Below are 21163 nucleotides of genomic sequence, written 5' to 3'. Positions count from 1 at the left end.
GGTTACAGCAGCAAACGACCATGAACATATATTCTGTGGCCACTGTATTAGGTGTGGGGGGGTATGTAATAAAGTGGCCAGTGAGTGTGTAAGTTAGTGTCTGAGTGGCGTAAAAGTGGATGAATGTCCAGACTGTGATGGGGTGTCCCTTGCTGTTATGGAGAACAAGGGAGGAGATTTCTGGGGTCCTGAAAGGGATTTTTATCTCTTTGCTGTCCATAGATAAAGTGCTGGATGACTGAAGGTCAGCAAATATGTTTCCCTTAATTAAGAAGGGCAGCAGGGATAAGGGAACTAATTTTAAGCCTGTTCTAAAATCAATGGTCGGGAAATTATTGAGAAATAAATCCAAAGGCAAAATTAAGCTATATTTGGAAAGGCAGGGATTACTCAACGATAGCATGGTTTTGTGAGTTAGTGGTGGTGGGGAGGGGTGTGGGGAGTCTGTCTGACCAATTTGAATGTTTTAAAGAGGTAGCAAGAACTAATGTTGACAATGAGGAGGATAGTCTTTGACTACAGGATAATATTGATCAGTTGGGAAAATGGGTGCAGCAATGACAGGTGGATGGGGGTGGGTCTGATACAGGGGCATGGGTATGGTGGATAGTAGGAATCTCCCCTACAGAGCAGACATGCCGACTACCCAAAGGCATGTGTTTCAGATAAGGGTGACAACAATCAATCAGGACCTGAAGAGGCTATTTTCTCACAAAGAGTCTGGAATGTGCTCTTTGAGGAGCGGCTGGAGGCAGAGGCACAGACATGTCATGTTGGAGGAACTCAGCGGGTCAGCCAGCAGAAATGGATGGTTGGTGTTTTGGGTCAAGAACTTTCATCTGGACTGAAAAAGAGGAGATAGCCAATATACAAAGGTTGGGGGAATGGGTGGAGAAGGAGCTGGCAGGTGATAGGTGGATCCAGGTGAGAAGGGCGAAAGGCAGTTGGAGGAAGAGGGCAGAGATAGGAAGCTGGAGGAGGGAACTGTGTGTATATATACGCTGGAAGCTGGGAGATAATAGGTGGAGGTGACTAAGGGCTGTTCATGTTAATGGCACAAGATTGTAGTCTACCTAGGTGGAATAAAAGACGCTGTTCTAGTTGGCACTTAGCCTCACTTTGACAGTAAGGACAGCTGAGGTCAGACACATCATCCACTATCCAGGACCCTAAACATCCTTCCAAGTGAGGCAGCATTTCACATGGACATCTGATGTTTAGTCAGACCAACACCTGAACCTCTTGACCATATATGCAATCTTACTTATTGCATCCAGTGCTTCCATTGTGACCTCCTCCACAACGGTGAGACTGGACTCAGTCGAGCAACTGCTTTACCGAGCACCTTTGTGCTGCCCATTGTGGCCATCTGAATCCCCCAGCTGCCAAGCATTTTAATTCTCCACCCTATTCCACACTGTTTTTGGCCTCCTCTACTGCCAAGTTGAAACAAAGTGAAAACTAGAGGAACAACACCTCATATTTCCTCTGGTTGGGCAGGGAAAAGTCAAACTGTATTGGGTGCTGTGTAATCAACCAGATTTGATTGCAGAACTTAAAATAAAGGAACCTTTAGGAAGAAGTGATCATGATATGATACAATTCACCCTACAGTCTGAGAAGGAGAAACTAAATTAGGATGTATTAGTATTACAGTTAAGTAAAGGTAACTACAGATGCATTAGAGAGGAGGTGGCAAAGTTAATTGGAATGGAACACTAGCAGGGATGATGGAAGAGCAGCAATGGCTGTGGTTTCCTGGAGTGGTTCAGAAGATACAGAATTGGTCCATCCTAAAAGAAGAAGTAATATTCTAAAGAGAGGATGAGGCAATCGTGGCTGACAAGGGGAGTCAAAAAGGGCATAAAAGCAAGCAAGGGCATACAATATAGCAAAAATAGTGCGAGTTGGAGGATTAGGAAGATATTAAAAATGAACAGAAGGCAATTTAAAAATCAATAAGGAGAGAAAATATAAAATATGAAGAGCAGCTAGCCAAATTAACGTAGCTATTTCAGCTCGGGCTGTTCCAGACTTTGGAGTTCAATTCCAGCACTGTCTGTAGGGAATTTGTATGTTCTCCCTGCGACAGTGTGGGTTTTTTTTTCTGAATGCTCCAGTTTCCTCCCACAATCCAAAGATGTACCAGGTAGTAGGTTAATTGCTCATTGGAAGTTGTCCTGTGATTAGGCTAGTGATAAAATAGGTGAGGAGGTGGGGAGGTGAGGTGAGGAGGTGGGGAGGTGAGGAACTGAGGAGCTGAGGAGATGGGGAGGTGAGGAAGTCGGGAAGTGAGGAGTGGGGAGATGGGGAGGTGCAGAAGTGAGGAGGTAAGGAGGTGGGGAGGTGGGGAAGTGAGGAGGTGAGGTGGAGAGGTGAGGAGGTGTGGAGGTGAGGAGGTGTGGAGGTGGGGAAGTGAGGAGGTGAGGTGAGGAGGTGTGGAGGTGGGGAAGTGAGGAGGTGAGGTGAGGAGGTGGGGAGGTGGAGAAGTAAGGAGGTGGGGAGGTGGTAAAGTGAGGAGCTGGGGAGGTGAGGAGGTGGGGAAGTGGGGAGGTGGGGAGGTAGGGAGGTGAGGGGGTGAGAAGTGCGCAGGTGAGGAGGTGAGGTGAGGAGGTGGGGAAGTGAGGAGGTGGGGAGGTGGTAAAGTGAGGAGTTGGGGAGGTGAGGAGGTGGGGAAGTGGGGAGGTGGGGAAGTGAGGAGGTGAGGTGGGGAGGTGAGGAGGTGTGGAGGTGAAGAGGTGTGGAGGTGGGGAAGTGAGGAGATGAGGTGAGAAGATGGGGAGGTGAGGAAGTGGGGAGGTAAGCAGGCGGGGAGGTGGGGAAGTGAGGAGGTGAGGAGGAGGTGAGGAGGTGGGGAAGTGGGGAGGTGGGGAGGTGAGGAGGTGAGGTGGTGGGGAGGTGAGGAGGTGGGGAGGTGGGGAGGTGGGGAGGGGGGAAGTGGGGAAGTGGGGAGGAGGGGAGGTGGGGAGGTGAGGATGTGGGGAGGTGGGGAAGTGGGGAGGTGGGGAAGTGAGGAGGTGGGGAGGTGAGGAGGTGGGGAGGTGAGGAGGTGGGGAAGTGAGGAGGTGGGGAGGTGGGGAGGTGGGGAGGTGGGGATGTGGGGAGGTGAGGAGGTGGGGAGGTGGGGAGGTGAGGAGGTGGGGAGGTGAGGAGGTGGGGAGGTGAGGAAGTGGGGAGGTGAGGAGGTGAGGAGGTGGGGAGGTGAGGAGGTGAGGAGGTGAGGAGGTGGGGAGGTGAGGAGGTGGGGAAGTGGGGAGGTGAGGAAGTGGGGAAGAGAGGAGGTGGAGAAGTGGGGAGGTAGGGAGGTGAGGTGAGGAGGTGGGGAGGTGGGGAAGTGAGGAGGTGGGGAGGTGAGGAGGTGGGGAAGTGGGGAGGTGAGGAGGTGGGGAGGTGGGGAGGTGGGGAGGTGGGGAGGTGGGGAGGTGAGGAGGTGGGGAGGTGAGGAAGTGGGGAGGTGGGGAGGTGGGGAGGTGAGGAAGTGAGGAGGTGAGGAGGTGGGGAGGTGGGGAGGTGAGGAGGTGGGGAGGTGAGGAGGTGGGGAGGTGAGGAAGTGGGAGGTGGGGAAGTGGGGAGGTAGGGAGGTGAGGTGAGGAGGTGGGGAGGTGGGGAAGTGAGGAGGTGGGGAGGTGAGGAGGTGGGGAGGTGGGGAGGTGAGGAGGTGGGGAGGTGGGGAGGTGGGGAGGTGGGGAAGTGAGGAGGTGGGGAAGTGAGGAGGTGGGGAGGTGGAAGTGGGGAGGTGGGGAGGTGAGGAGGTGGGGAGGTAGGTGGAGGTGGGGAGGTGGGAGGTGAGGTGAGGAGTGGGGAGGTGGGGAGGTGGGGAGGTGGGGAGGTGAGGAGGTGAGGAGGTGGGGAAGTGAGGAGGTGGGGAGGTGGGGAGGTGAGGAGGTGGGGAGGTGAGGAGGTGGGGATGTGTGGAAGTGGGGAGGTGAGGAAGTGGGGAGGTTGGGAGGTGGGGAGGTGCGGAAGTGGGGAGGTGGGGAGTTGAGGAGGTGGGGAGGTGGGAAGTGGGGAGGTGGGGAGGTGAGGAAGTGGGGAGGTGAGGAGGTGGGGAGGTGGGGAGGTGAGGAGGTGGGGAGGTGGGGAAGTGAGGAAGTGGGGAAGTGGGGAGGTGAGGAGGTGGGGAGGTGAGGAGGTGGGGAGGTGAGGAGGTGGGGAGGTGAGGAGGTGGGGAGGTGAGGAGGTGGGGAGGTGAGGAGGTGGGGAGGTGGGGAGTGAGGAGGTGGGAGGTGGGGAAGTGGGGAGGTGGGGAAGTGGGGAGGAGGGGAGGTGGGGAGGTGAGGAGGTGGGGAGGTGGGGAAGTGGGGAGGTGGGGAGGTGAGGAGGTGGGGAGGTGAGGAGGTGGGGAGGTGAGGAGGTGGGGAGGTGAGGAGGTGGGGAGGTGAGGAAGTGGGGAGGTGAGGAGGTGGGGAGGTGAGGAAGTTGGGAGGTGGGGAGGTGAGGAAGGTGGGAAGTGGGGAGGTGGGGAAGTGAGGAGGTGGGGAGGTGAGGAGGTGGGGAGGTGAGGAAGTGGGGAGGTGGGGAGGTGAAGAGGTGGGGAGGTGAGGAAGTGGGGAAGTGGGGAGGAGGGGAGGTGGGGAGGTGAGGAAGTGGGGAGGTGGGGAAGTGGGGACGTGGGGAGGTAGGGAGGTGAGGAGGTGAGGAAGTGGGGAGGTGAGGAGGTGGGGAGGTGGGGATGTGGGGAGGTGAGGAGGTGGGGAGGTGAGGAGGTAGGGAGGTGAGGAGGTGTGGGGAGGTGAGGAGGTGGGGAGGTGAGGAAGTGGGGAGGAGGGGAGGTGAGGAAGTGGGGAGGTGAGGAGGTGGGGATGTGGGGAGGTGAGGAGGTGGGGAGGTGGGGAGGTGAGGAAGTGGGGAGGTGGGGAAGTGGGGAGGTGGGGAGGTGGGGAGGTGGGGAGGTGGGGAGGTGGGGAGGTGGGGAAGTGGGGAGGTGGGGAAGTGAGGAGGTGGGGAGGTGAGGAGGTGGGGAGGTGAGGAGGTGGGGAGGTGAGGAGGTGAGGAGGTGTTGAGGTGGGGAGGTGGGGAGTGAGGAGGTGTTGAGGTGGGGAGTGAGGAGATGGGGAGGTAGGGAGGTGAGGTGCGGAAGTGGGTAGGTGGGGAGTTGAGGAGGTGGGGAGGAGGGGAGGTGAGGAAGTGGGGAGGTGGGGAGGAGGAGGTGGGGAGGTGGGGGTGGGGAGGTGGGGAGTGAGAGGTGGGGAAGTGGGGAGGTGGGGAGGTGGGGAGGTGGGGAGGTGGGGAGGTGGGGAGGTGGGGAAGTGGGGAGGTGGGGAGGGTGGGGAGGTGGGGAGGTGGGGAAGTGGGGAGGTGGGGAGGTGGGGAGGTGAGGAAGTGGGGAGGTGGGGAAGTGGGGAGGTGGGGAGGTGAGGAGGTGGGGAGGTGGGGAGGTGGGGAAGTGGGGAGGTGGGGAAGTGAGGAGGTGGGGAGGTGAGGAAGTGGGGAGGTGGGGAGGTGAGGAGGTGGGGAAGTGGGGAGGTGGGGAGGTGAGGAGGTGGGGAGGTGAGGAGGTGAGGAGGTGGGGAGGTGAGGAGGTGGGGAGGTGAGGAGGTGGGGAGGTGGGGAGGTGGGGAGGTGGGGAGGTGAGGAAGTGGGGAGGTTGGGAGCTGAGGAGGAGGGGAGGTGGGGTGGTGAGGTGGGGAAGTGGGGAGGTGTGGAGGTGGGGAGGTGGGGAGGTGAGGAGGTGGGGAGGTGAGGAGGTGGGGAGGTGGGGATGTGAGGAGGTGGGGAGGTGGCGAGGGAAGGATGTGTGGAAGTGGGGAGGTGAGGAGGTGGGCAGGTGGGGAGGTGAGGAGGTGGGGAGGTGAGGAGGTGGGGAAGTGAAGAGGTGGGGAGGTGAGGAGGTAGGGAGGTGAGGTGGGAAAGTGGGGAGGTGGGGAGGTGGGGAGGTGGGGAGGTGAGGAAGGTGGGAAGTGGGGAGGTGGGGAGGTGGGGAGGTGGGGAGGTGAGGAGGTGGGGAGGTGGGGAAGTGAGGAGGTGGGGAGGTGAGGAGGTGGGGAGGTGAGGAGGTGGGGAGGTGGGGAGGTGGGGAGGTGGGGAGGTGGGGAGGTGGGGAGGTGGGGAAGTGGGGAGGTGGGGAGGTGAGGAAGTGGGGAGGTGGGGAAGTGGGGAGGAGGGGAGGTGGGGAGGTGAGGAAGTGGGGAGGTGGGGAGGTGAGGAAGTGGGGAGGTGGGGAGGTGGGGAGGTGGGGAGGTGGGGAGGTGAGGAAGTGGGGAGGTGGGGAAGTGAGGAGGTGGGGAGGTGGGGAGGTGGGGAGGTGAGGAGGTGGGGAGGTGGGGAGGTGGGGAGGTGGGGAGGTGGGGAAGTGGGGAGGTGGGGAAGTGGGGAGGTGGGGAAGTGGGGAGGAGGGGAGGTGAGGAAGTGGGGAGGTGGGGAAGTGGGGAGGAGGGGAGGTGAGGAAGTGGGGAGGTGGGGAAGTGGGGAGGTGGGGAGGTGAGGAGGTGGGAGGTGGGAGGAGTGGGAGGTGGGGAGGTGGGGATGTGGGGAGGTGAGGAGGTGGGGAGGTGAAGGAGGTGGGGAGGTGGGAAGTGGGGAAGGTGGGGAGGTGATGTGGGGAGGTGGGAGTGGGGAGGAGGGGAGGTGGGAGGTGGGGAGGTGAGGGAGGTGGGGAGGTGAGGAGTGGAGAGGTGAGGAGGTGGGGAGGTGAGAGTGGGGTGGGGAGGTGGGGAGGTGGGGAGGTGGGGAGGTGGGGATGTTGGGAGGTGGGGAAGTGGGGAGGTGGGGAGGTGAGGAAGTGGGGAGGTGAGGAGGTGGGGAGGTGAGGAGGCGGGGAAGTGGGGAGGTGGGGAAGTGGGGAGGTGGGGAAGTGGGGAGGAGGGGAGGTGAGGAAGTGGGGAGGTGGGGAGGTGGGGAGGTGGGGAGGTGGGGAGGTGAGGAAGTGGGGAAGTGGGGAGGTGGAGAGTTGGGGATGTGGGGAGGTGAGGAAGTGGGGAGGTGGGGAGGTGGGGAAGTGAGGAGGTGGGGAGGTGAGGAGGTGGGGAGGTGAGGAAGTGGGGAGGTGAGGAGGTGGGGAGGTGAAGAGGTGGGGAGGTGAGGAAGTGGGGAGGTGGGGAAGTGGGGAGGTGGGAGGTGGGGAGGTGAGGAGGTGGGGAGGTGGGGAGGTGAGGAGGTGGGGAGGTGAGTAGGTGAGGTGGGGAAGTGGGGAGGTGGGGAGGTGGGGAGGTGAGGAGGTGGGGAGGTGAGGAGGTGGGGAGGTGAGGAAGTGGGGAGGTGGGGAAGTGGGGAGGTGGGGAGGTGAGGAGGTGGGGAGGTGGGGAAGTGGGGAGGTGGGGAGGTGGGGAGGTGAGGAGGTGGGGAAGTGGGGAGGTGGGGAAGTGGGGAGGTGGGGAGCTGGGGGAGGAGGGGAGGTGAGGAAGTGGGGAGGTGGGGAGGTGAGGAGGTGGGGAGGTGGGGAGGTGAGGAGGTGAGGAGGTGGAGAGATGGGGAGGTGGGGAGGTGGGGAGGTGGGGAGGTGGGGAAGTGGGGAGGTGAGGAAGTGGGGAGGTGGGGAGGTGGGGAGGTGAGGAGGTGGGGAGGTGAGGAGGTGGGGAGGTGGGGAAGTGGGGAGGTGGGGAGGTGGGGAAGTGGGGAGGTGGGGAGGTGGGGAGGTGGGGAAGTGGGGAGGTGGGGAAGTGGGGAGGAGGGGAGGTGGGGAGGTGAGGAAGTGGGGAGGTGAGGAAGTGGGGAGGTGGGGAGGTGGGGAAGTGGGGAGGTGGGGAGGTGGGGAAGTGGGGAGGTGGGGAGGTGGGGAGGTGAGGAGGTGGGGAAGTGGGGAGGTGGGGAAGTGGGGAGGTATGGAGGTGTGGAGGTGGGGAGGTAGGGAGGTGAGGTGGGGAAGTGGGGAGGTGGAGAGTTGGGGATGTGGGGAGGTGAGGAAGTGGGGAGGTGAGGAGGTGGGGAGGTGAGGAGGTGGGGAGGTGAGGAGGTGGGGAGGTGAGGAGGTGGGGAGGTGGGAGGGGAGTGTGGGAGGGGGAGTGGGGAGGTGAGGAGTGGGGAGGTGAGGAGGTGGGGAGGTGGAGGAGGTGGGAGGTGGGGAGGTGAGGAGTGGGGAGGTGAGGGAGGTGAGGAAGTGGGAGGTGGGAGAGGTGGGAGGAAGTGAGGAGGTGGGGGTGGGGAGGTGGGGAAGGTGGGAGGTGGGGAAGTGGGGAGGTGGGGAGGTGGGGAGGTGAGGAGGTGGGGAGGTGAGGAGGAGGGGTGGGAGGTGGGGAGGTGGGGTGGATGGGGAGGGGAGTGAGGAGGTGGGAGTGGGGTGGGAGTGAGGTGGGAGTGGGAGGTGGGGAGGTGGGGAGGTGAGTGGGAGGTGAGGAAGTGGGGAGGTGGGGAAGTGGGGAGGTGGGGAAGTGGGGAGGTGGGGAGGTGAGGAGGTGGGGAGGTGGGGAGGTGGGGAAGTGGGGAGGTGGGGAGGTGAGGAGGTGGGGAAGTGGGGAGGTGGGGAGGTGAGGAGGTGGGGAGGTGAGGAGGTGGGGAGGTGAGGAGGTGGGGAGGTGAGGAGGTGGGGAGGTGAGGAGGTGGGGAGGTGGGGAAGTGGGGAGGTGGGGAGGTGGGGAGGTGGGGAGGTGGGGAAGTGGGGAGGTGGGGAAGTGGGGAGGTGGGGAGGTGGGGAGGTGAGGAAGTGGGGAGGTGGGGAGGTGGGGAGGTGGGGAAGTGGGGAGGTGGGGAGGTGAGGAAGTGGGGAGGTGAGGAAGTGGGGAGGTGGGGAGGTGGGGAGGTGGGGAGGTGGAGTGGGAGGTGGGAGGTGGGGAGGTGGGAGGGAGTGGGAGTGGGGAGGTGGGGAGGTGGGGAGGTGGGGAGGTGAGGAAGTGGGGAGGTGGGGAAGTGGGGAGGTGAGGTGGGGAGGTGAGGAGGTGGGGAGGTGAGGAAGTGGGGAGGTGGGGAGGTGGGGAAGTGGGGAGGTGGGGAGGTGGGAGGTGGGGAGGTGAGGAGGTGGGGAGGTGGGGAGGTGGGGAGGTTGGGAGGTGAGGAGGTGGGGAGGTGGGGAAGTGGGTAGGTGGGGAGTTGAGGAGGTGGGGAGGTGAAGAAGTGGGGAGGTGAGGAAGTGGGGAGGTGGGGAAGTGGGGAAGTGGGGAGGTGGGGAGGTGAGGAGGTGGGGAGGTGGGGAAGTGGGGAGGTGGGGAAGTGGGGAGGAGGGGAGGTGAGGAAGTGGGGAGGTGGGGAAGTGGGGAGTTGGGGAAGTGGGGAGGTGGGGAGGTGAGGAAGTGGGGAGGTGGGAAGTGGGGAGGAGGGGAGGTGAGGAAGTGGGGAGGTGAGGAAGTGGGGAGGTGGGGAGGTGGGGAAGTGGGGAGGTGGGGAGGTGAGGAAGTGGGGAGGTGAGGAAGTGGGGAGGTGGGGAGGTGAGGAAGTGGGGAGGTGAGGAAGTGGGGAGGTGGGGAGGTGGGGAGGTGAGGAAGTGAGGAAGTGGGGAGGTGGGGAAGTGGGGAGGTGGGGAAGTGGGGAAGTGGGGAGGAGGGGAGGTGAGGAAGTGGGGAGGTGGGGAAGTGGGGAGGTGGGGAAGTGGGGAGGTGGGGAGGTGAGGAGGTGGGGAGGTGAGGAAGTGGGGAGGTGGGGAGGTGGGGAGGTGGGGAGGTGAGGAAGTGGGGAGGTGGGGAGGTGGGGAGGAGGGGAGGTGAGGAAGTGGGGAGGTGAGGAAGTGGGGAGGTGGGGAAGTGGGGAGGAGGGGAGGTGAGGAAGTGGGGAGGTGGGGAAGTGGGGAGGTGGGGAAGTTGAGGAGGTGGGGAGGTGAGGAAGTGGGGAGGTGAGGAAGTGGGGAGGTGGGGAGGTGGGGAAGTGGGGAGGTGAGGAAGTGGGGAGGTGGGGAAGTGGGGAGGTGGGGAGGTGGGGAGGTGAGGAAGGTGGGAAGTGGGGAGGTGGGGAAGTGAGGAGGTGGGGAGTTGAGGAGGTGGGGAGGTGAGGAAGTGGGGAGGTGAGGAGGTGGGGAGGTGAAGAGGTGGGGAAGTGGGGAGGTGGGGAGGTGGGGAGGTGGGGAGGTGAGGAAGTGGGGAGGTGGGGAGGTGAGGAAGTGGGGAGGTGAGGAAGTGGGGAGCTGGGGAAGTGGGGAGGTGGGGAGGTGAGGAAGGTGGGAAGTGGGGAGTTGGGGAAGTGGGTGGGAGGTGGGGGAGGTGAGGAGTGGGGAGGTGGGGAGTGGGGAGGTGGGAGGTGGGAGGTGAGGAAGTGGGGAGGTGGGGAGTGGGGAGGTGGGGAAGTGGGAGGGGGGAGGTGGGGAGGTGGGGAAGTGGGGAGGTGGGGAGGTGGGGAGGTGGGGAGGTGAGGAAGTGGGGAGGTGGGGAAGTGGGGAGGAGGGGAGGTGAGGAAGTGGGGAGGTGAGGAAGTGGGGAGGTGGGGAAGGTGAGGAAGTGGGGAGGTGGGGAGGTGGGGAGGTGGGGAAGTGGGGAGGTGGGGAGGTGGGGAGGTGAGGAAGGTGGGAAGTGGGGAGGTGGGGAAGTGGGGAGGAGGGGAGGTGGGGAGGTGAGGAAGTGGGGAGGTGGGGAAGTGGGGAGGTGGGGAGGTGAGGAAGTGGGGAGGTGAGGAAGTGGGGAGGTGGGGAGGTGAGGAAGTGGGGAGGTGAGGAAGTGGGGAAGTGGGGAGGTGGGGAGGTGGGGAGGTGAGGAAGTGGGGAGGTGGGGAAGTGGGGAGGTGGGGAAGTGGGGAGGTGGGGAGGTGGGGAGGTGAGGAAGTGGGGAGGTGGGGAAGTGGGGAGGAGGGGAGGTGAGGAAGTGGGGAGGTGAGGAAGTGGGGAGGTGGGGAGGTGGGGAAGTGGGGAGGTGGGGAGGTGGGGAAGTGGGGAGGTGAGGAAGTGAGGAGGTCGGGAAGTGGGGAGGTGGGGAGGTGAGGAAGTGGGGAAGTGGGGAGGTGGGGAGGTGGGGAAGTGGGGAGGTGGGGAAGTGGGGAGGAGGGGAGGTGAGGAAGTGGGGAGGTGGGGAAGTGGGGAGGTGGGGAGGTGAGGAGGTGGGGAGGTGAGGAAGTGGGGAGGTGAGGGAGGTGGGATGTGGGGAGGTGAGGAATTGGGGAGGTGGGGAAGTGGGGAGGAGGGGAGGTGAGGAAGTGGGGAGGTGGGGAAGTGGGGAGGTGGGGAAGTGGGGAGGAGGGGAGGTGAGGAAGTGGGGAGGTGGGGAAGGTGGGGAAGGTGGCGAGGTGGGGAGGTGGGGAGGTGAGGAAGTGGGGAGGTGGGGAGTGGGGAGGTGGGGAGGTGGGAAGTGGGGAGGTGGGAGGGGGAGGGGGAGTGGGGAGGTGAGGAAGTGGGGAGGTGGGGAAGTGGGGAGGAGGGGAGGTGAGGAAGTGGGGAGGTGGGGAAGTGGGGAGGTGAGGAAGTGGGGAGGTGGGGAGGTGAGGAAGTGGGGAGGTGAGGAAGTGGGGAGGTGGGGAGGTGGGGAAGTGGGGAGGTGGGGAGGTGAGGAAGTGGGGAGGTGGGGAAGTGGGGAGGTGGGGAGGTGAGGAGGTGGGGAGGTGAGGAGGTGGGGAGGTGAGGAAGTGGGGAGGGGTGGGGAGGTGGGGAGGTGGGGAGGTGGGAGGTGGGGAGGTGGGAGGTGGGAGTGGGGAGGTGGGGAAGTGAGGAGGTGGGAAGTGGGGAGGTGGGGAGTGAGGAGTGGGGAGGTGGGGAGGTGGGGAGTGAGGTGGGGAAGTGGGGAGGTGGGGAGTGGGGAGGTGAGGAAGTGGGGAGGTGGGGAAGTGGGGAGGTGGGGTGAGGGGGAGGAAGTGGGGAGGAGGGGAGGTGAGGAAGTGGGGAGGTGGGGAAGTGGGGAGGAGGGGAGGTGAGGAAGTGGGGAGGTGGGGAAGTGGGGAGGAGGGGAGGTGAGGAAGTGGGGAGGTGAGGAAGTGGGGAGGTGGGGAAGTGGGGAGGTGGGGAGGTGGGGAAGTGGGGAGGTGGGAAGTGGGGAGGTGGGGAAGTGGGGAGGAGGGGAGGTGGGGAGGTGAGGAAGTGGGGAGGTTTGGAAGTGGGGAGGAGGGGATGTGGGGAGGTGAGGAAGTGCTTAGGTGAGGAAGTGGGGAGGTGGGGAGGTGAGGAAGTGGGGAGGTGAGGAAGTGGGGAGGTGGGGAGGTGGGGAGGTGGGGAGGTGAGGAAGTGGGGAAGTGGGGAGGTGGGGAAGTGTGGAGGTGGGGAGGTGTGGAAGTGGGGAGGTGGGGAAGTGGGGAGGAGGGGAGGTGAGGAAGTGGGGAGGTGAGGAATTGGGGAGGTGGGGAAGGTGGGAAGTGGGGAGGTGGGGAGGTGGGGAAGTGGGGAGGTGAGGAAGTGAGGAGGTCGGGAAGTGGGGAGGTGGGGAGGTGAGGAAGTTGGGAAGTGGGGAGGTGGGGAGGTGGGGAAGTGGGGAGGAGGGGAGGTGGGGAGGTGAGGAAGGTGGGGAGGTGGGGAAGTGGGGAGGTGGGGAGGTGAGGGAGGTGGGGAGGTGAGGAGGTGGGGAAGTGGGGAGGAGGGGAGGTGAGGAAGTGGGGAGGTGGGGAAGTGGGGAGGTGGGGAGGTGGGGAGGTGAGGAAGTGGGGAAGTGGGGAGGTGGGGAAGTGGGGAGGTGGGGAAGTGGGGAGGTGGGGAGGTGAGGAAGTGGGGAGGTGGGGAAGTGGGGAGGTGGGGAGGTGAGGGGGTGGTGAGGTGAGAGGGTGCGGAGGTGAGGAGGTGGGGAGGTGAGGAGGTGGGGAAGTGGGGAGGAGGGGAGGTGAGGAAGTGGGGAGGTGGGGAAGTGGGGAGGTGGGGAAGTGGGGAGGAGGGGAGGTGAGGAAGTGGGGAGGTGAGGAAGTGGGGAGGTGGGGAAGTGGGGAGGAGGGGAGGTGAGGAAGTGGGGAGGTGAGGATGTGGGTAGGTGGGGAAGGTGGGAAGTGGGGAGGTGGGTAGGTGAGGAAGTGGGGAGGTCGGGAGGTGGGGAGGTGGGGAGGTGAGGACGGTGGGAAGTGTGGAGGTGGGGAGGTGGGGAAGTGGGGAGGAGGGGAGGTGGGGAGGTGAGGAAGTGGGGAGGTGGGGAAGTGGGGAGGTGGGGAAGTGCGGAGGAGGGGATGTGGGGAGGTGAGGAAGTGGGGAGGTGGAGAAGTGGGGAGGTGGGGAAGTGGGGAGGAGGGGAGGTGAGGAAGTGGGGAGGTGGGGAAGTGGGGAGGTGGGGAAGTGGGGAGGTGGGGAGGTGAGGAAGTGGGGAGGTGGGGAGGTGAGGAAGTGGGGAGGAGGGGAGGTGGGGAGGTGAGGAAGTGGGGAGGTGGGGAAGTGGGGAGGGGGGGAGGTGAGGAAGTGGGGAGGTGAGGAAGTGGGGAGGTGGGGAAGTGTGGAGGAGGGGAGGTGAGGAAGTGGGGAGGTGGGGAAGTGGGGAGGAGGGGAGGTGGGGAGGTGAGGAAGTGGGGAGGTGGGGAAGTGGGGAGGTGGGGAGGTGGGGAAGTGGGGAGGTTGGAAATGGGGAGGTGAGGAAGTGAGGAGGTCGGGAGGTGGGGAGGTGGGGAGGTGAGGAAGGTGGGAAGTGGGGAGGTGGGGAGGAGGGGAGTTGGGTAGGTGAAGAAGTGGGGAGGTGGGGAAGTGGGGAGGAGCGGAGGTGAGGAAGTGGGGAGGTGGGGAAGTGGGGAGGTGGGGAAGTGGGGAGGAGGGGAGGTGGGGAGGTGAGGAAGTGGGGAGGTGGGGAGGTGAGGAAGTGGGGAGGTGAGGAAGTGGGGAGGTGGGGAAGTGGGGACGTGGGGAGGTGAGGAAGGTGGGAAGTGGGGAGTTGGGGAAGTGAGGAGGTGGGAAGTTGAGGAGGTGGGGAGGTGAGGAAGTGGGGAGGTGAGGAGGTGGGGAGGTGAAGAGGCGGGGAAGTGGGGAGGTGGGGAAGTGGGGAGGTGGGGAAGTGGGGAGTTGGGGAAGTGGGGAGGAGGGGAGGTGAGGAAGTGGGGAGGTGGGGAAGTGGGGAGGAGGGGAGGTGAGGAAGTGGGGAGGTGGGGAAGTGGGGAGGAGGGGAGGTGAGGAAGTGGTGAGGTGAGGAAGTGGGTAGGTGGGGAAGGTGGGAAGTGGGGAGGTGGGGAAGTGGGGAGGTGGAAGGTGGGGAGGTGAGGAAGTGGGGAGGTGAGGAAGGTGGGAAGTGGGGAGGTGGGGAAGTGGGGAGGAGGGGAGGTGGGGAGGTGAGGAAGTGGGGAGGTTTGGAAGTGGGGAGGAGGGGATGTGGGGAGGTGAGGAAGTGCTTAGGTGAGGAAGTGGGGAGGTGGGGAGGTGAGGAAGTGGGGAGGTGAGGAAGTGGGGAAGTGGGGAGGTGGGGAGGTGGGGAGGTGAGGAAGTGGGGAAGTGGGGAGGTGTGGAAGTGGGGAGGAGGGGAGGTGAGGAAGTGGGGAGTTGGAGAAGTGGGGAGGAGGGGAGGTGAGGAAGTGGGGAGGTGAGGAATTGGGGAGGTGGGGAAGGTGGGAAGTGGGGAGGTGGGGAGGTGGGGAAGTGGGGAGGTTGGAAGTGGGGAGGTGAGGAAATGAGGAGGTCGGGAGGTGGGGAGGTGGGGAGGTGAGGAAGGTGGGAAGTGGGGAGGTGGGGAGGTGGGGAAGTGGGGAGGAGGGGAGTTGGGGAGGAGGGGAGGTGAGGAAGTGGGGAGGTGGGGAAGTGGGGAGGTGGGGAGGTGGGGAGGTGAGGAGGTGGGGAAGTGGGGAGGAGGGGAGGTGAGGAAGTGGGGAGGTGGGGAAGTGGGGAGGTGGGGAGGTGGGGAGGTGAGGAAGTGGGGAGGTGTGGAAGTGGGGAGGTGGGGAAGTGGGGAGGAGGGGAGGTGAGGAAGTGGGGAGGTGGGGAAGTGGGGAGGTGGGGAGGTGGGGAGGTGAGGAGGTGAGGAAGTGGGGAGGTGTGGAAGTGGGGAGGTGGGGAAGTGGGGAGGAGGGGAGGTGAGGAAGTGGGGAGGTGAGGAAGTGGGGAGGTGGGGAAGTGGGAAGAGGGGAGTTGAGGAAGTGGGGAGGTGAGGAAGTGGGGAGGTGGGGAAGGTGGGAAGTGGGGAGGTGAGGAGGTGGGGAGGTGAAGAGGTGGGGAGGTGAGGAAGTGGGGAGGTGGGGAAGGTGGGGAGGTGTGGGGAGGTGGGGAAGTGGGGAGGAGGGGAGGTGAGGAAGTGGGGAGGTGAGGAAGTGGGGAGGTGGGGAAGTGGGGAGGTGGGGAGGTGAGGAAGTGGGGAAGTGGGGAGGTGTGGAAGTGGGGAGGAGGGGAGGTGGGGAGGTGAGGAAGTGGGGAGGTGGGAAGTGGGGAGGAGGGGAGGTGAGGAAGTGGGGAGGTGAGGAAGTGGGGAGGTGGGAAGTGGGGAGGAGGGGAGGTGAGGAGGTGGGGAGGTGAGGAAGTGGGGAGGAGGGGAGGTGGGGAGGTGAGGAAGTGGGGAGGTGGGGATGTGGGGAGGTGGGGAAGTGGGGAGGAGGGGAGGTGAGGAAGTGGGGAGGTGAGGAAGTGGGGAGGTGGGGAAGTGGGGAGGAGGGGAGGTGAGGAAGTGGGGAGGTGAGGATGTGGGTAGGTGGGGAAGGTGGGAAGTGGGGAGGTGGGGAGGTTGGAAGTGGGGAGGTGAGGAAGTGGGGAGGTCGGGAGGTGGGGAGGTGGGGAGGTGAGGAAGGTGGGAAGTGGGGAGGTGGGGAAGTGGGGAGGGAGGAGGAGGTGGGGAGGTGGGGAAGTGGGGAGGAGGGGAAGTGAGGAGGTAGGGAGGTGAGGAGGTGGGGAGGTGAGGGGGTGGTGAGGTGAGAGGGTGGGGAGGTGAGGAAGTGGGGAGGTGGGGAAGTGAGGAGGTGGGGAGGTGGGGAGGTGGGGAAGTGGGGAGGAGGGGAGGTGAGGAAGTGGGGAGGTGGGGAAGTGGGGAGGTGGGGAAGTGGGGAGGAGGGGAGGTGAGGAAGTGGGGAGGTGAGGAAGTGGGGAGGTGGGGAAGTGGGGAGGAGGGGAGGTGAGGAAGTGGGGAGGTGGGGAAGTGGGGAGGAGGGGAGGTGAGGAAGTGGGGAGGTGAGGATGTGGGTAGGTGGGGAAGGTGGGAAGTGGGGAGGTGGGGAGGTGAGGAAGTGGGGAGGTCGGGAGGTGGGGAGGTGGGGAGGTGAGGACGGTGGGAAGTGGGGAGGTGGGGAGGTGGGGAAGTGGGGAGGAGGGGAGGTGGGGAGGTGAGGAAGTGGGGAGGTGGGGAAGTGGGGAGGTGGGGAAGTGCGGAGGAGGGGATGTGGGGAGGTGAGGAACTTGGGAGGTGGGGAAGTGGGGAGGTGGGGAAGTGGGGAGGAGGGGAGGTGAGGAAGTGGGGAGGTGAGGAAGTGGGGAGGTGGGGAAGTGGGGAGGTGGGGAGGTGAGGAAGTGGGGAAGTGGGGAGGTGTGGAAGTGGGGAGGAGGGGAGGTGGGGAGGTGAGGAAGTGGGGATTTGGGGAAGTGGGGAGGAGGGGAGGTGAGGAAGTGGGGAGGTGAGGAAGTGGGGAGGTGGGGAAGTGGGGAGGAGGGGAGGTGAGGAAGTGGGGAGGTGGGGAAGTGGGGAGGAGGGGAGGTGGGGAGGTGAGGAAGTGGGGAGGTGAGGAAGTGGGGAGGTGGGGAGGTGAAGAGGTGGGGAGGTGAAGAGGTGGGGAGGTGAGGAAGTGGGGAGGTGGGGAAGGTGGGGAGTGGGGAGGTGTGGAGGTGGGGAAGTGGGGAGGAGGGGAGGTGGGGAAGTGGGGATGGGGGAAGTGGGGAAGTGGGGAGGAGGGGAGGTGGGGAGGTGAGGATGTGGGGAGGTGGGGAAGTGGGGAGGAGGGGAAGGAAGGTGAGGAGGTAGGGAGGTGGGGAGGTGAGGGGGTGGTGAGGTGAGGGGGTGGGGAGGTGAGGAAGTGGGGAGGTGAGGAAGTGGGGAGGTGAGGAAGTGGGGAGGTGGGGAGGTGAGGAGGTGGGGAGGTGAGGAGGTGGGGAAGTGGGGAGGAGGGGAGGTGGGGAAGTGGGGAGGTGGGGAAGTGGGGAGGTGGGGAAGTGGGGATGAGGGGAGGTGGGGATGAGGGGAGGTGGGGAGGTGAGGAAGTGGGGAGGTGGGGAGGTGGGGAGGTGAGGAAGTGGGGAGGTGGGGAAGTGGGGAGGTGGGGAAGTGGGGAGGAGGGGAGGTGAGCAGGTGAGGAAGTGGGGAGGTGAGGAAGTGGGGAAGTGGGGAGGAGGGGAGGTGAGGAAGTGGGGAGGTGAGGAAGTGGGGAGGTGGGGAAGTGGGGAGGAGGGGAGGTGAGGAAGTGGGGAGGTGAGGAAGTGGGTAGGTGGAGAGGTGGGGAAGTGGGGAGGAGGGGAGGTGGGGAGGTGAGGAAGTGGGGAGGATGGGAGGTGAGGAAGTGGGGAGGTGGGGAAGTGCGGAGGAGGGGATGTGGGGAGGTGGGGAAGTGGGGAGGTGGGGAAGTGGGGAGGAGGGGAGGTGAGGAAGTGGGGAGGTGAGGAAGTGGGGAGGTGGGGAAGTGGGGAGGTGGGGAGGTGAGGAAGTGGGGAAGTGGGGAGGTGGGAAGTGGGGAGGAGGGGAGGTGCGGAGGTGAGGAAGTGGGGAGTTGGAGAAGTGGGGAGGAGGGGAGGTGAGGAAGTGGGGAGGTGAGGAAGTGGGGAGGTGGGGAAGGTGGGAAGTGGGGAGGTGGGGAGGTTGGAAGTGGGGAGGTGAGGAAGTGAGGAGGTCGGGAGGTGGGGAGGTGGGGAGGTGAGGAAGGTGGGAAGTGGGGAGGTGGGGAAGTGGGGAAGTGGGGAGGAGGGGAGTTGGGGAGGAGGGGAGGTGAGGAAGTGGGGAGGTGGGGAAGTGGGGAGGTGGGGAGGTGAGGAGGTGGGGAAGTGGGGAGGAGGGGAGGTGAGGAGGTGGGGAAGTGGGGAGGAGGGGAGGTGGGGGGGAGTGGAGGTGGGGGGGAGGGGAGGTGAGGAAGTGGGGAGGTGAGGAAGTGGGGAGGTGGGGAAGTGGGGAGGAGGGGAGGTGAGGAAGTGGGGAGGTGAGGAAATGGGGAGGTGGGGAAGTGGGGAGGAGGGGAGTTGAGGAAGTGGGGAGTTGAGGAAGTGGGGAGGTGGGGAAGGTGGGAAGTGGGGAGGTGAGGAAGTGAGGAGGTCGGGAGGTGGGGAGGTGAGGAAGGTGGGACGTGGGGAGGTGGGGAAGTGGGGAGGAGGGGAGTTGGGGAGGAGGGGTGGTGGGGATGTGGGGAGGTGGGGAAGTGGGGAGGTGGGGAGGTGGCGAGGTGAAGAGGTGGGGAGGTGGGGAGGTGAGGAAGTGGGGAGGAGGGGAAGTGAGGAGGTAGGGAGGTGAGGAGGTGGGGAGGTGAGGGGGTGGTGAGGTGAGGGGGTGGGGAGGTGAGGAAGTGGGGAGGTGAGGAAGTGGGGAGGTTGGGATATGAGGAGGTGGGGAGGTGAGGAGGTGGGGAAGTGGGGAGGAGGGGAGATGGGGAAGTGGGGAGGTGGAGAAGTGGGGAGGAGGGGAGGTGGGGAGGTGAGGAAGTGGGGAGGTGGGGAAGTGGGGAGGAGTGGAGGTGAGGAAGTGGGGAGGTGGGGAAGTGGGGAGGTGGGGAAGTGGGGAGGAGGGGAGGTGGGGAGGTGAGGAAGTGGGGAGGTGAGGAAATGGGGAGGTGGGGAAGTGGGGAGGTGGGGAAGTGGGGAGGAGGGGAGGTGAGGAAGTGGGGAGGTGGGGAGGTGGGGAGGTGGGGAAGTGGGGAGGAGGGGAGGTGAGGAAGTGGGGAGGTGAGGAAGTGGGTAGGTGGGGAAGGTGGGAAGTGGGGAGGTGGGGAGGTTGGAAGTGGGGAGGTGAGGAAGTGGGGAGGTCGGGAGGTGGGGAGGTGAGGAAGTGGGGAGGTGGGGAAGTGGGGAGGAGGGGAGGTGGGGAGGTGAGGAAGTGGGGAGGAGGGGAGGTGAGGAAGTGGGGAGGTGGGGAAGTGGGGAGGTGGGGAAGTGGGGAGGTGGGGAAGTGCGGAGGTGGGGAAGTGGGGAAGAGGGGAGGTGAGGAAGTGGGGAGGTGAGGAAGTGGGGAGGTGGGGAAGTGGGGAGGTGGGGAGGTGAGGAAGTGGGGAAGTGGGGAGGTGTGGAAGTGGGGAGGAGGGTAGGTGGGGAGGTGAGGAAGTGGGGAGGTGGGGAAGTGGGGAGGAGGGGAGGTGAGGAAGTGGGGAGGTGAGGAAGTGGGGAGGTGGGGAAGGTGGGAAGTGGGGAGGTGGGGAGGTGGGGAGGTGGGGAGGTGGGGAGGTGAGGAAGTGGGGAGGTGAGGAAGTGGGGAGGTGGGGAAGTGGGGAGGTGGGGAAGTGGGGAGAAGGGGAGGTGAGGAAGTGGGGAGGTGAGGAAGTGGAGAGGTGGGGAAGTGGGGAGGAGGGGAGTTGAGGAAGTGGGGAGTTGAGGAAGTGGGGAGGTGGGGAAGGTGGGAAGTGGGGAGGTGAGGAAGTGAGGAGGTCGGGAGGTGGGGAGGTGAGGAAGGTGGGAAGTGGGGAGGTGGGGAAGTGGGGAGGAGGGGAGTTGGGGAGGAGGGGAGGTGGGGAAGTGGGGAGGTGGGGAGGTGGGGAGGTGGGGAGGTGGGGAGGTGAAGAGTTGGGGAGGTGGGGAGGTGAGGAAGTGGGGAGGTGGGGAAGGTGGGAAGTGGGGAGGTGTGGAGGTGGGGAAGTGGGGAGGAGGGGAGGTGGGGAGGTGGGGAAGTGGGGAGGTGGGGAGGTGAGGATGTGGGGTGGGGAAGTGGGGAGGAGGGGAAGTGATGAGGTAGGGAGGTGAGGAGGTGGGGAGGTGAGGGTGTGGTGAGGTGAGGGGGTGGGGAGGTGAGGAAGTGGGGAGGTGAGGAAGTGGGGAGGTGGGGATATGAGGAGGTGGGCAGGTGGGGAGGTGAGGAGGTGGGGAGGTGTGGAGGTGGGGAGGTGAAGAAGTGGGGAGGTGCGGAAGTGGGAAGGTGGGGAAGTGGGGTGGTGGGGAGGTGGGGAAGTGGGGAGGAGGGGAGGTGAGGACGTGGGGAGGTCGGGAAGTGGGGAAGTGGGGAGGTGGGGAGGTGAGGAAGTGGGGAGTTGGGGAAGTGGGGAGGAGTGGAGGTGGGGAGGTGAGGAGGGGGAGGTGGGAAGTGGGGAGGAGGGGAGGTGAGGAAGTGGGGAGGTGAGGAAGTGGGGAGGTCGGGAAGTGGGGAGTTGGGGATGTGGGGAGGAGGGGAGGTGAGGATGTGGGGAGGTCGGGAAGTGGGGAGGTGGGGAGGTGAGAAAGTGGGGAGGTGATAAGTGGGGAGGTGGGGAGGTGAGGAAGTGGGGAGGTGGGGAAGTGAGGAAGTGGGGAGGTGGGGAGGTGTGGAGGTGGGGAGGTGAGGGGGTGGGGAGGTGAGGGGTTGGGTAGGTGAGGAGGTGGGGAGGTGAGGGGTTGGGATGGTGAGGGGTTGGGAAGGTGAGGAAGTGGGGAAGTGAGGAGGTGGGGAGGTGGGGAGGTGAGGAAGTGGGGAGGTGGGGAGGTGAGGATGTTGGGAGGTGGGGAAGCGGGGAGGAGGGGAAGTGAGGAGGTGGGGAGGTGAGGAGGTGGTGAGGTGAGGGGGTGGTGAGGTGAGGGGGTGGGGAGGTGAGGAAGTGGGGAGGTGAAGAGGTGGGGAGGTGAGGAAGTGGGGAGGTGAGGTGGTGGGGAGGTGAGGAAGTGGGGAGGTGGGGAAGCGGGGAGGAGGGGAGGTGAGGAAGTGGGGAGGTGAGGAAGTGGGAAGGTGAGGGGTTTGGAAGGTGAGGAAGTGGGGAGGTGAAGAGGTGGGGAGTTGAAGAGGGGGAGGTGAAGAGGTGGGGAGGTGGGGAAGGTGGGAAGTGGGGAGGTGTGGAGGTGGGGAAGTGGGGAGGAGGGGAGGTGGGGAGGTGAGGAAGTGGGGAGGTGGGGAGGGGGGAGGTGGGGAAGTGGGGATGTGGGGAGGAGGGGAGGTGAGGAAGTGGGGAGGTGGGGAGGTGAGGAAGTGGAGAGGTGATAAGTGGGGAAGTGGGGAGGTGGGGAAGTGAGGAGGTGGGGAGGTGAGGAGGTGGGGAGGTGAGGAGGTGGGGACGTAGGGAGGTGAGGTTGGGGAGGTGAGGCGGTGGGAAGGTGAGGAAGTGTGGAGGTGAGGAGGTGGGGAGGTGAAGAGATGGGGAGGTGAGGAAGTGGGGAGGTGGGGAAGGTGGGCAGTGGGGAGGTGGGGAAGTGGGGAGGAGGGGAGGTGGGGAGGTGAGGAAGTGGTGAGGTGGGGAAGTGGGGAGGAGGGGAGGTGGGGAAGTGGGGAGGAGGGGAGGTGGGGATGTGGGGAGGTGAGGAAGTGGGGAGGTGGGGATGTGGGGAGGAGGGGAAGTGAGGAGGTGGGGAGGTGAGGAGGTGGGGAGGTGAGGGGGTGGGGAGGTGAGGAAGTGGGGAGGTGAGGAGGTTGGGAGGTGAAGAGGTGGGGAGGTGAGG

Source organism: Mobula hypostoma, chromosome 13, assembly GCF_963921235.1.
Source record: "Mobula hypostoma chromosome 13, sMobHyp1.1, whole genome shotgun sequence".
Lineage (NCBI taxonomy): Eukaryota > Metazoa > Chordata > Chondrichthyes > Myliobatiformes > Myliobatidae > Mobula > Mobula hypostoma.
Note: the sequence above shows the minus strand (reverse complement) of the source record.